At 42.7% G+C, this 12,310-nt stretch overlaps 1 long non-coding RNA gene across 1 annotated transcript in view; it reads right to left on the bottom strand.

Moving 5' to 3' along the window:
* Nucleotides 1-12,310, bottom strand: part of LOC133069007 (uncharacterized) — a 188,212-nt gene that overhangs the window by 94,712 nt on the left and 81,190 nt on the right. The gene's annotated exons all lie outside the window — the stretch shown is intronic.

Genomic DNA, 12,310 nt, shown 5'->3' with positions numbered 1-12,310 from the left:
TAGAAAAACACTTAGAAAAGGAGGCAGATGCAGAAAGGAATACACCACGCAGAAGGAAGATTATTCGTCAAAAAATAAAGACAATAAAACAGGTGATGCTCTTTGCATGCCTGACTCTCTGCACAAGATTGTGGACTGGAGCTCCCAGCACCCAGAAGTGTGGCTGGTACCTACTAGGTGTCTCATCCAGACTTGAGGAGTAAAGAAGTCTTTTGTCTTTCTAAAGAATGAATGGAAAAAGATGTGGTACATATATATAGTGGAATATTACTCAACTCTGGAGAAGAAAATAGCAACCCACTCCAGTAATCTTGCCTGGAAAATCCCATGGACAGAGGAACCTGGTAGGCTACAGCCTGTGGGTTTGCAAAGAGTCGGACATGACTCAGTGACTTTACTTTCACTTTCATAAAAAGAATGAAATAATGCCATTTGTAGCAACATGGATGGACCGAGAGATTTTCATATTAAATCAAGCATATTAAATGAAATAAATCAGAAAGAGAAAGACAAAACTTTAGATTTTCTAAAGTGGCATTTCACATTCTATTGGTCTCTTTCTGAAAATGATTTATGGTGATTGGGCCCTCCTGGATTTCCTGAAGTGAAGCAAACATGTGAGGTTTTCTGTGCTAAATTTAATTAAGAAAGGTCTTTTCGGAAGTCTAATTAAATATGGGACTTCCCTGGTGGGCCAGAGGTTAAGACTCCGTGCTCCCAACGCAGCGGCACCGGCTCAGTCCTTGATCAGGAATAAGATCCTGCATGCCACACAGCTCGGCCAAAGTAAATAAATAAGATAAAGAGATGCTATAAAAGAAGTCAGCAAATATTTGTTGAGTCCTTACTATGCAGATCACTCTGCTGGGTCTATCATGGATATAAAAGTAAGATCTCATTCTAATTTGAAAAGATACACACACCACAGCGTTCATAGCAGCAGTATTCACAATAGCCAAGACAGGAAAGTAACCTAAATGTCCATCAACAGAAGAATAAATGGATAAATAAGATGTGATACATACATATAATGGAATATTACTCAGCTATAAAAAGAATGAAATAATGCCATTTGCAGCAACATGGATGGGCCTAGAGATGTTCATATTAAATGAAGTAAGTCAGAAAGAGAAAGACAAATATCATATAATATCATTTATATGTGGAATCTAAACTAATATACAAATGAACTTACAAAACAGAAACAGACTCACTGTTAAAGAAAACAAACTTATGGTTCAGTTCAGTTCAGTTCAGTCGCTCAGTCGTATCCGACTCTTTGCGACCCCATGAATTGCAGCACGCCTGTCCTCCCTGTCCATCACCAACTCCCAGAGTTTACCCAAACTCATGCCCATCGAGTCGGTGATGTCATCCAGCCATCTCATCCTCTGTCATCCCCTTCTCCTCCTGCCCCCAATCCCTCCCAGCATCAGTCGTTTGCAATGAGTCAACTCTTCGAATGAGGTGGCCAAAGTACTGGAGTTTCAGCTTCAGCATCAGTCCTTCCAATGAACACCCAGGACTGATCTCCTTTAGGATGAACTGGTTGGATCTCCTTGCAGTCCAAGGGACTCTCAAGACCACAGTTCAAAAGCATCAATTTTTTGGCGCTCAGCTTTCTTCACAGTCCAACTCTCACATCCATACATGACCACTGGAAAAACCATAGCCTTGACTAGATGGACCTTTGTTGGCAAAGTAATGTCTCTGCTTTTTAATAAGCTATTATCAAAGGGTAAAGGGACTGGGGGAGGGATAAACTAGGAGTTTTAGCAGATACAGACAACTAGGTCCTACTAGATAGCACAGGGAACTGTACTCAATCCCTGTAAGAAACCATAATAGAAAAGAATATGGAGAAGAATACAGATATGTATAACTGAATCATTTTGCTTGCACAGAAACTAAATGCAACATTGTAAACCAACTATATTTCAATATATATAAACAAGACCTCATGTAATTGAATATTCACTCTTTAACTAAATTCTTAACTTTAAATAGTTTCTTAATTGGTCTAGGGAAGGGCAAATGCTATTTCCTACTCACCACTGCATTTCAGAATCTATTCTAACAGTGAAACTATTTCTACCACCCCAAATATAATAGTAGACAGAACCAGTAGATAATTCAAACTCTTTTAAATAGTACAAGTGAGCTGAATTTCTTTTAAATTTAATAATAAATGAACATTGTAATGAGTTTGTATGGAGACAGATGATTACTAGACTTATTGTGATGATAATTTCATCATATATGCAAATGTTAAATCACTATGCAGTACACCAAAAATTAATGTAATAGTGTATGTCAACTGTATTTCAATTAAAACAGTTTTTAAAAGATACTTAATTCCTCATTTCAGAATAAATAATAAATGGTCACAGTAAATGGAAGTTCATTCATTTATCTCTTCATTCAGTAAGTACTTGTAAAATGCCTTCTATTTGGAACATTTTATATTATATTAGACAGTTTGGAAGATTCTAACTATGGCACTCAAAGTATAGGTGATATTTGACTGTGCTATATTTTAAATTTCTCTTTGTAAATGAATGCAGTTTTATCCACAGTTTAATATTAGAGGAAAGGGGAGATTCCTGGTTTCTGGTTCCACACGTAAGGAGTTTGGAAGTTGCCACTCCCTCCCAAGAACAAGTGAAAAACTGAATAGACTGAAAAATCAACAGCTCTTCTTGGAACTATGAGAGAGATGAAGACACAGGGAAAAATGCTGCCCCAAGACCAGAAAGACAGTCTGGCACATACAGGGAGACATGGTTTACTGAAGCAGAAAGCATGAGCAGAATAGCCATGGGACCCATGCTGGGTGGGAACTCCACAGGGTCGCTAATAAACTGCTGGAGACTCTGTGGGGACAATGCCGAAAGTTAAACATTCCAGGTAAACAGAGTCACAGGTATTTCCTACAGTTTTGTGACATTACCTCCAGGACCTCAACAAGGCTTCCACAGTAAATGGCAGAGAAAAATCTCCTTGGGCTCCAGCAGTGAGAAGGGAAAAGTAACCATCTGGAACACACCAGAGCACTCTGTTCTTAACAGGGCTGCCCTGGGGGAAACCAGTTAACCCGAGCCTGTCCTGCTGGGGCATCTGGAGCGAAACTGACCTGGCAAGAGAAATACCCAACTCCAGCCCACTCTAGCCATCCTGTCCCACCTAAGAGGGGAGAGAAAACTCAGGGTCACTTGCGAGGCTCACACACAGCCCAGAGGCATTAGCTCACTAAATTCTGGGACGAAATCATAGGGCTACAGGACACTTCCCCTCCCACCTCACCACATGTTACTAAGACTGACTTAGCCCAGGTCTTTTTACCTGATGCATTACGTCTCAAGATAAAAACAATGCATACCAAAAGGCAAAAAAAAAAAAAAAAACACCCTACAGTTTGAAGAGAAGGAGAAAACATCAGAACCAGACATGGCAAGGATGTTGGAATTATGAGACTGGGAATTTAAAACAACCATGACTAATATGCTAACGGCTCTAATGGGCAATTCTGAAAGAGATGGGAATACCAGACTACGTTACCTGTCTCCTGAGAAATCTGTATGCAGGTCAGGAAGCAACAGTTAGAACTGGACATGGAACAACAGACTGGTTCCAAATAGAAAAAGGAGTACGTCAAGGCTGTATACTGTCACCCTGCTTATTTAACTTATATGCCCAGTACATCATGAGAAACGCTGGGCTGGAGGAAGCACAAGCTGGAATCAAGATTGCCGGGAGAAATATCAATAATCTCAGATATGCAGATGACACCACCCTTATGGCAGAGAGTGAAGAGGAACTAAAAAGCCTCTTGATGAAAGTGAAAGAGGAGAGTGAAAAAGTTGGCTTAAAGCTCAACATTCAGAAAACTAAGATCATGACATCGGTCCCATCACTTTATGGCAAATAGATGGGGAAACAGTGGAGACAGTGGCTGACTGGGCTCCAAAATCACTGCAGATGGTGACTGCAGCCATGAAATTAAAAGATGCTTACTCCTTGGAAGGAAAGTTATGACCAACCTAGACATCACATTAAAAAGCAGAGACATTACTTTATCCACAAAGGTCCATCTAGTCAAAACTATGGTTTTTCCAGTGGTCATGTATGGATGTGAGAGTTGGATGATAAAGAAAGCTGAGCACTGAAGAATTGATGCTTTTGAACTATGGTGTTGGAGAAGACTCTCTCAAGAGTCCCTTGGACTGCAAGGAGATCCAACCAGTCCATCCTAAAAGAGATCAGTCCTGGGTTTCATTGGAAGGACTGATATTGAAGCTGAAACTCCAATACTTTGGCCACCTGATGTGAAGAGCTGACTCATTTGAAAAGACCCTGATGCTGGGAAAGATTGAGGGCAGGAGGAGAAGGGGATGACAGAGGGTGAGATGGTTGAATGGCATCACCGACTCAATAGCCATGGGTTTGGGTGGACTCCCGGAGTTGGTGATGGACAGGGAGGCCTGGCGTGCTGCGGTTCATGGGGTCGCAAAGAGTCGGACATGACTGAACTGAACTGAACTGAAACCCGTCTTACAGGAAATGTCAAAAAAAAAAGTCTTCAGAGGGCAGGAAAATAACATAGGTCAGAAACTGGGATCTACAAAAGAAAGGAAGAACATTGGAGAAGGTATCAGTGGAGATAAATTTTATTCCTCATATTCTTAATTGATCCTACAGCTAACAGTATGTTTAAAATAACAGCAACAATGTATTTGATTACATATGCTGGTGTATATATTTTATGTACATGTGTGCTTATGGACGGCTTATATACAAATGAAATGAAAGTAAGAAATGCTACAAAGGACTGGAGGGAGGAAATAGGGTTATTTTGTTACTATGAGGCACTCACACTGTCTGTGAAGTGGTGTGGTGCTTTTCCAACATGGACTTGGATGAATTATAAATGTACATTGAGAATTCTAGGGCAACCACTAAAAAAGTTAAAAATGAAGTATAACTGATATGCTAGGAAAGGAGAGAAAAATGGGATCTCATAGAATGCTCAATTAAAACCAAAATGGCAGTAAAATAGTGGAAGACAAAAACAGGAACAAAGAACAAAAACAGCAAATAGAAAAGAGTAACAAATGTGCTAGAGATTAATCCAACTATGTCAATATTCAATACGTAGCAGTACTTACATTATTAGTGTTCAGTTTATTAAGAAGTCAGGAACTGGCTAAAAATAGCATTTTTACCATGTTTACCATATTGCTCACATATTTACTATATAATTTTTCTTCATTTTACGTGACCATTAGAAAAATGGGATTTATGAGAAGCAAAATAAAGAAAAATGCCTTTTAAAAATCAATTTTAATAAAGAAACTCTAGTTCTTTTGATTATTCAGAATCTCCCAAGGTATGTTCCTTGAAAACCTTCTTCCAACATACAAAGGATAGTTCAGGAGAAAATATTTATGTGGTTAAATGGGTTTAGAGACTGTTGCATTCTATAAATTCTCTTCTAGAAATTTACAAATTTACAAATGAGCAAATCAAAGAATCTGAAGAGTCACAGAGTAAAGAAAGTTTTTTTTTTTTAGCCATATGTTATGCAAATTTGTAAAGCATAAATAAATTTTGGGAAAAAATGTGATCTTATAGCTCAAAAGCACAAGATCTTAAGATGGTCAAGTGGCCTTAGCTAAAGATGAACACAGTCTGTGCCTGCACCCATGGGTTCTGTCTCTACTGCCCATGTAAAGGTGCCCCTTCCTATTTAAGGACTGGCCCATCCATATACAGCTAGTTACCATCCCGTGCTATTTTCTCAAAGACTTCATTACTATGTCATCAATTTTCTATTGCTGTCTTTCTCAAATGATCCAGTAAGTATGAAAACATCCTTTTGGAATCCCATTTGGGGAAAGAAATTAGTTGAAGAATGTCAAGTTGCCACCCATTTCTTTGCTCCCCTGTTACAGCACAATTCTCAGAAGTTTCTATTTGACATCTCTTCTTGATGATGTTGCATAATCATTTTTCAACCTGTTTAAACCTGGCTTCCTCTCACATTGTTCTTGCTGAATTGTTGTTGTCAAGCTCTCAAAAAAGTCCATGTTGCAAAAATTCTGTAGACGTTTTTAAAATTCTTTTCTTACTTTACACTTGACAGCATTTCACCTACATTGCCACTCACGCCTTGAAACACTCCTCTTTATTCCCTGCTCTTTTGCTTTTCTCCGTGTCTCACCTCAGCCAGCTCTGATGACTTCATGCAGCCACCTGACCTTAGAAAGTTAAGACTTCCCCAGGTTCAGTTCACCTTCTGTTTCTCTAACCCCTTACTTGATAATTTCATTCATTTCCATGGCTTTAAATAATGCCTATGACTAGATTTGGGCTATTTCGGGGGCTCCAAAATCACTGCAGATGGTGACTGCAGCCATGAAATTAAAAGACACTTACTCCTTGGAAGGAAAGTTATGACCAACCTAGGCAGCATATTAAAAAGCAGAGACATTACTTTGCCAACATAGGTCTGTCTAGTCAAGGCTATGGTTTTTCCAGTAGTCATGTATTGATGTGAGAGTTGGACTATAAAGAAAGCTGACCACCGAAGAGTTGATGCTTTTGAACTGTGGTGTTGGAGAAGACTCTTGAGAGTCCCTTGGACTGCAAGGAGATCCAACCAATCCACCCTAAAGGAGATCAGTCCTGTGTGTTCATTGGAAGCACTGATGCTGAAGTTGAAACTCCAATACTTTGGCCACCTGATGCAAAGAGCTGACTCATTTGGAAAGACCCTGATGCTGGGAAAGATTGAAGGTGGGAGGAGAAGGGGATGACAGAGGATGAGATGGTTGGATGGCATCATCAATTCAATGGACGTAGGTTAAGGTAAACTCTGGGAGTTGGTGATGGACAGGGAAGACTGGCATGCTGCAGTCCATGGGGTTGCAAAGAGTCATACACATTTGAGCCTCTGAACTGAACTGAATGACTAGAATATGAGTGCCAGATGCACAGCCCCAGTTCCTAATCTTGTCCAGAGCTCTGAATTCTTAGAGACAGATGCATATTGTTCAATTCAGTCGCTCAGTCATGTCTGACTCTTTGCGACCCCATGAATCACAGCATACCCGACCTCCCTGTCCATCACCAACTCCCAGAGTTTACCCAAACTCATGTCCATTGAGTCGGTGATGCCCTCCAACCATCTCGTCTTCTGTCATCCCCTTCTCCTCCTGCCCTCAATCTTTCCCAGCTCAGGGCCTTTTTAAATGAGTCAGCTCTTCACATAAGGTGGCCAAAGTATTGGAGTTTCAGCTTCAACATCAGTCCTTCCAATGAACACCCAGGACTGATCTCCTTTAGGATGGATTGGTTGGATCTCCTTGCAGTCCAAGGGACTCTCAAGAGTCTTCTCCAACACCACAGTTCAAAAGCATCAATTCTTCAGTGCTCCGCTTTTAGTCCAACTCTCACATCCATACATGACTACCAGAAAAACCATAGCTGCCTATTGACACGCTAGCAAATATGCCACGTGCATCTCAAAGGTCACTAGCCCAAAAGGAGCTTTCCCACTTCATCCCAACTTCTGCTTCTGGGTTAGGTATCGCAATAAACTATGCTTCCTTCCACCCAGTGACTCTAGACAGATACTCCAGAATCGTCCTCTGTCCTCCTTCCCTCAGCCCTCACATCTAAGTCATTAACAAGACCTGCCCATTTTCCATCCACCCCCAAAACTCATGTGCACTTGAACCTGCCCGCTTTTCTGCATCTGCATGCCTACCACCTGAGTTCAAACAGTCTCTTGCCTGGGCTCTTGCTATTGCTTCTGAGCTGATCAGTTTTTCCTCTTGCCTCATTCAATCAGTACTCCCCACAGCACAGGACTGACTTCTGCAATTCCAACTGACTCACTCTGCGTCTCGCTCATTAAAACCTTCAATGGTCGGCTCCTTAGCTTGGAACAAGCACTGCGGACAAGGCCGGGTTGGCAGCCGCCTCCTCTTGTTCCATTCGCCCCATTCCTCACTGTGTGTAGGCTTTTCTGCTTTCTGTCCTCTCCCTGGAAACACACTCAGCGCTTCCCTTTCTGCTCTTTCCCTATGGGTTGTTCTTTCCCTATTTTCCACTCAGCTGACTTCCTTCATAGCTCCCCTCCAATGGCACCTCAGCCTCTCTGATCATCCTGCTGCCGGCCTGTCCACCAGATCCTAAAGCACCCCCACATTTATGCCCCTCAAAGCACATCAGATGGTCTGCACAGACGGCATTTACTATCGAGGGATGATCATGAGCTGGGCGGGGTGTGACTTGGGTCTTGTTGGTCTTCTCTCCACACACACCTCACACACATCCCTGAGGACAGAGGCTCTTCCATCTAGTGGACCACTGGAATCCCAAGGCCCAGAGCAGCGCTGGCACAAAAGAGCTCTTGGATTAGCATTTGTTGGCTAAATTAGTGCATGATCCTCATTATCAACAAATAAAGACTTACAAAAATATGTGACTATTCTTTTGTGTCAGCCCAGAAGATATAATCCTGGTGCCTTTCAGTGGGAAGTGAGTCTAAGGAGGCCAGCCCAGATTACAATAAGTGAAACATGGACCTCCAGAGGTGAGACACACCCCTAGTGCACCTGAAGTTTGGGAGTGGAAATGATTTAACACCAATTTTGGCAGGAAATTTCAGATATAAGACACATCTCATGGCATCCACATCTTTTCAAATCACAGCTTCTAATGTTGTGAATTTAAAACCCTGGGCTCCAAAGAATTCTTTCCCCTCTACTCGCCTTTTTCACGTAAATCTTTTCACGAATATGTAATTTAGAGTTTAGCCACTGGAGGGCACCTTAGCTCTTTAATAGGCACGCCCTTTTAAAAAATGGCAGGTATCTATCAAAGGAATAATTTCCCTACAAATATTACATCCTTGATTTTGACACTTTTAAATCTCCAGGTCCTAAAATCCAAATGAGCTATTTCTAATTCAGGAAACTGACTTCACTAACTCATGACTTAATCTTATTTGAGTTGTCATTACAACTCCGAGTCTGACTTCAGTTCCTCATGAAGATTCCACAGCACTACCCATTTTAGGCTGATGATTCGCAGTGAGGGTGAGCTTAGACTCATGCCAGAGAATTTTCAAAATGCGCATTTTTGAGTCCCACTCTGGCTTCCCTGGTGACTCAGAGGGTAGAGAGTCTGCCTGCCAGTGGGGTTCCATCTCTGGGTCGGGAATATCCCCTGGAGAAGGAAATGGCAACCCACTCCAGTATTCTTGCCTGGAGAATCCCCATGTACAGAGGAGCCTGGTAGGCTACAGTCCACAGGGTCGCAAAGAGTTGGACATGACTGAGCAACTTCACTTTCTTTTCTTTCTGTCTATTATGATTCATTAAATTACAGCCACCACGGGTGTAGCATTAGTTTATGAAGCTTTTAGAAGCTCCCAAATTGCTTCCAGTGTACTCTTGGATGAGGACAAAGGCCAATGCTTTCAACCAGCCTTGCAAAAATATATGTATATACATACATATATATATATACATACATACATATATATATATATATATACACACACAGTACAGACATTTATATATATATATATGTGTGTGTGTGTGTGTGTGTGTGTGCGCACACACACACACACACACACACACAAGCAACTGTGCCTCAGAAGAGCCAAGAATCAGGATCCCCCACCCCTCACCCACTGCCCAGGAATGTCAATAAGAGTCCAGGGCATTTTCTTAAGGCACAGTCAAGAAATGACTGCCTCAAAGCTTGCCACAAAATACTGCAGTTTTGTTTTCAGGCCTGATGGGTCCTCTGTAAGGGTGCTTATTCCAGAGGTGAGAGGTCACACTGGCCGGGTATGGATCCACACCGCCCTGTGAAGCTGAGCGCCACGTCCGCTGAGCACAAGGAGTGCAGATGTGCCCAGGTGAACCCGGCTGGACCGAGGGGAGCGGTATCTGCCGCTCTGCCACTTCCCTCACCAGCACCCACCACCTGTGATTCCCTCTAGATGACACCCCTAGATTCCTACAAAAATGCCAACTGAGCCAGCAACACCACGCGCTCCATCTGCCTGGCAAGCCTGCAAGTGAACATACTTGCTCTTCCTGCAAGACCACAAGCAGAAGAGCTGCGTTTGTTTTTTCTGTCTGTTTATCCCAAGCCTGGCAGCCAACTCCCCCAAGGAGGGAACAGGAGAGCAGCATCTTCAGGGCACTTCTCTGAATCTGTGGGCTTCTTCCTGAGAAAACTGTGAAGAAAAACATGTCCACTGGGGGGCACCCTTCCCACATTATTCTAACCTAGAACGCACGCTGACTCACAGGGTCACATCAGGAGGAGTGGGACAGGCCCGTGCTTGGGAAGAAAGGAGGGACCGCTTCCTCTCCGGACCCTCCAGGCTATCATTTCACCTGCGGGGGCCTCTCCCCTTCATCTACAAAATACAGAAGCACAAATAACAGAGCTCTGCGGGGCCTGGACAGACAGGATATTGTGTGATGTGGCCGGTTCCCCGCATCCACCCCACCTGTTCCGTCTGCTCCTTGCTGGTCCACTGAGGCCGGGAAGCGGACCTCCCCTCTCCCCCGACCGCTCCCCTGGCACGTAGGGCTCTGGCATGAATCCTCTTCTGCCCACCAGAGGCAGAAACCGGACCAGGAGCAAAACACCCTGTTCCTGCAGCTCGGCCGCCTCTGCTGAGAGGCGGTGTCGGAACTGGAGGTCTCCTGCAGCAGACTGAGCCCGCTGTCCTGACTTTGCACCCTGTGAGGCTAGTGGTCTGACATCAGGGTGGACCTCGGAGGTGGGAGCCCCTCCTGGGTCAGCGCAGTCTCTTCCGCCGAATACAGACCTACTAAGCGCTTAACAGGGTTTGGGGCACTTAAACGTTACTTTAAAGATGTTAGCTATTCAGTTCAGTTCAGTTCATTCCAGTCGCTCAGTTGTGTCCGACTCTTTGCAACCCCCGTGGACCGCAGCACGCCAGGCCTCCCTGTCCATCACCAACTCCCGGAGTTTACTCAAACTCATGTCCATTGAATCGGTGATGCCATCCAACCATCTCATCCCTTCTGTCTTCCCCTTCTCCTCCCGCCTTCAATCTTTCCCAGCCTCAGGGTCTTTTGCAATGAGTCAGTTCGTATCATCAGGTGGCCAAAGTATTGGAGTTTCAGCTTCAACATCAGTCCTTCCAATGAATATTCAGGACTTATTTGCTTAAGGAAGGATGGACTGGTGGGATCTCCTTGCAGTCCAAGGGACTCTAAGGAGTCTTGTTAGCTATTATTATTATTTATATTTGACCTCTTTTAACTTTTAAAATTGAGATATAGTTCATAGACAATATTACAAATTACAGGTGTACAGCATAATTCATAATTTTAAAGGGTATATTCCATTTATAGTTCTAAAACACTGCCTATATTCCCTGTATTGTACAATATATCCTTGTTATTTATTTTATACATAGCAGTTTGTGCCTCTTAACCACCTATCCCTGTCTTGCCCCATCCCCTTCCCCTCACCTGTGAGTCTGCATCCTTTTTGTTATATTCACCAGCTGGTTTTATTTTTTATATTCCAAGTATAAGTGATATCACATACGTGATCTTAGTCACAGTAAGCCCAAGTTTTCCTCTGTAGAATGGTGACCTGCTACTTGACTGCTTTGCAGATAAAATCAGATAATATACACAAGGCACTTAGCTCAATGTGTAAGAGCTGAAACATTTTCTCTATAATTATCGTTTTGATTTGGTTCCATTTTCATTTTTATTATTTTTGTCAATGTACAAATTATTTGACATGAGTCTTTTAGGATTTAGCTAAAAGGTAGCTCAGTGGTAAAGAATCCATCTGCCAATCTGCAGGAGACATGGGTTTGATCCCTGGGTTGGGAAGATCCCCTGGAGAAGAAAATGGAAACCCACTCCAGTATTCTTGCCTGGGAAATCCCATAGACAGAGAGGCCTGGTGGGCTATAATCCACCGGGTCGCAAAAGAGTTGGGGTCACAAAAGAGTGGAACATGACTTAGAGACTAAACAATAATAAAAATCTTGTGGCCCTGACAACACTGTCTTTGACAGCCCTGCACAAGTGTGTGCCAATGTCGAGATTATTGACCTGTCCCATGTATTCTAGATGTAGTAATATATTACACAGAAAGTCAGGCTAAATTAAAATAATAATAATAATTTGCTCAAAAATTAATCACCTGATTCTGACCTGCAGAACTTTTCTTTGGACTTTGCTCTACAACCACGAGAGGGCAGACAGATACAGTAGAAAATCAGTACCTA

Source organism: Dama dama, chromosome 14 (assembly GCF_033118175.1).
Source record: "Dama dama isolate Ldn47 chromosome 14, ASM3311817v1, whole genome shotgun sequence".
NCBI classification, from domain to species: Eukaryota; Metazoa; Chordata; class Mammalia; order Artiodactyla; family Cervidae; genus Dama; species Dama dama.
Note: the sequence above shows the minus strand (reverse complement) of the source record. Positions and strands in the feature narration are given on the sequence as shown.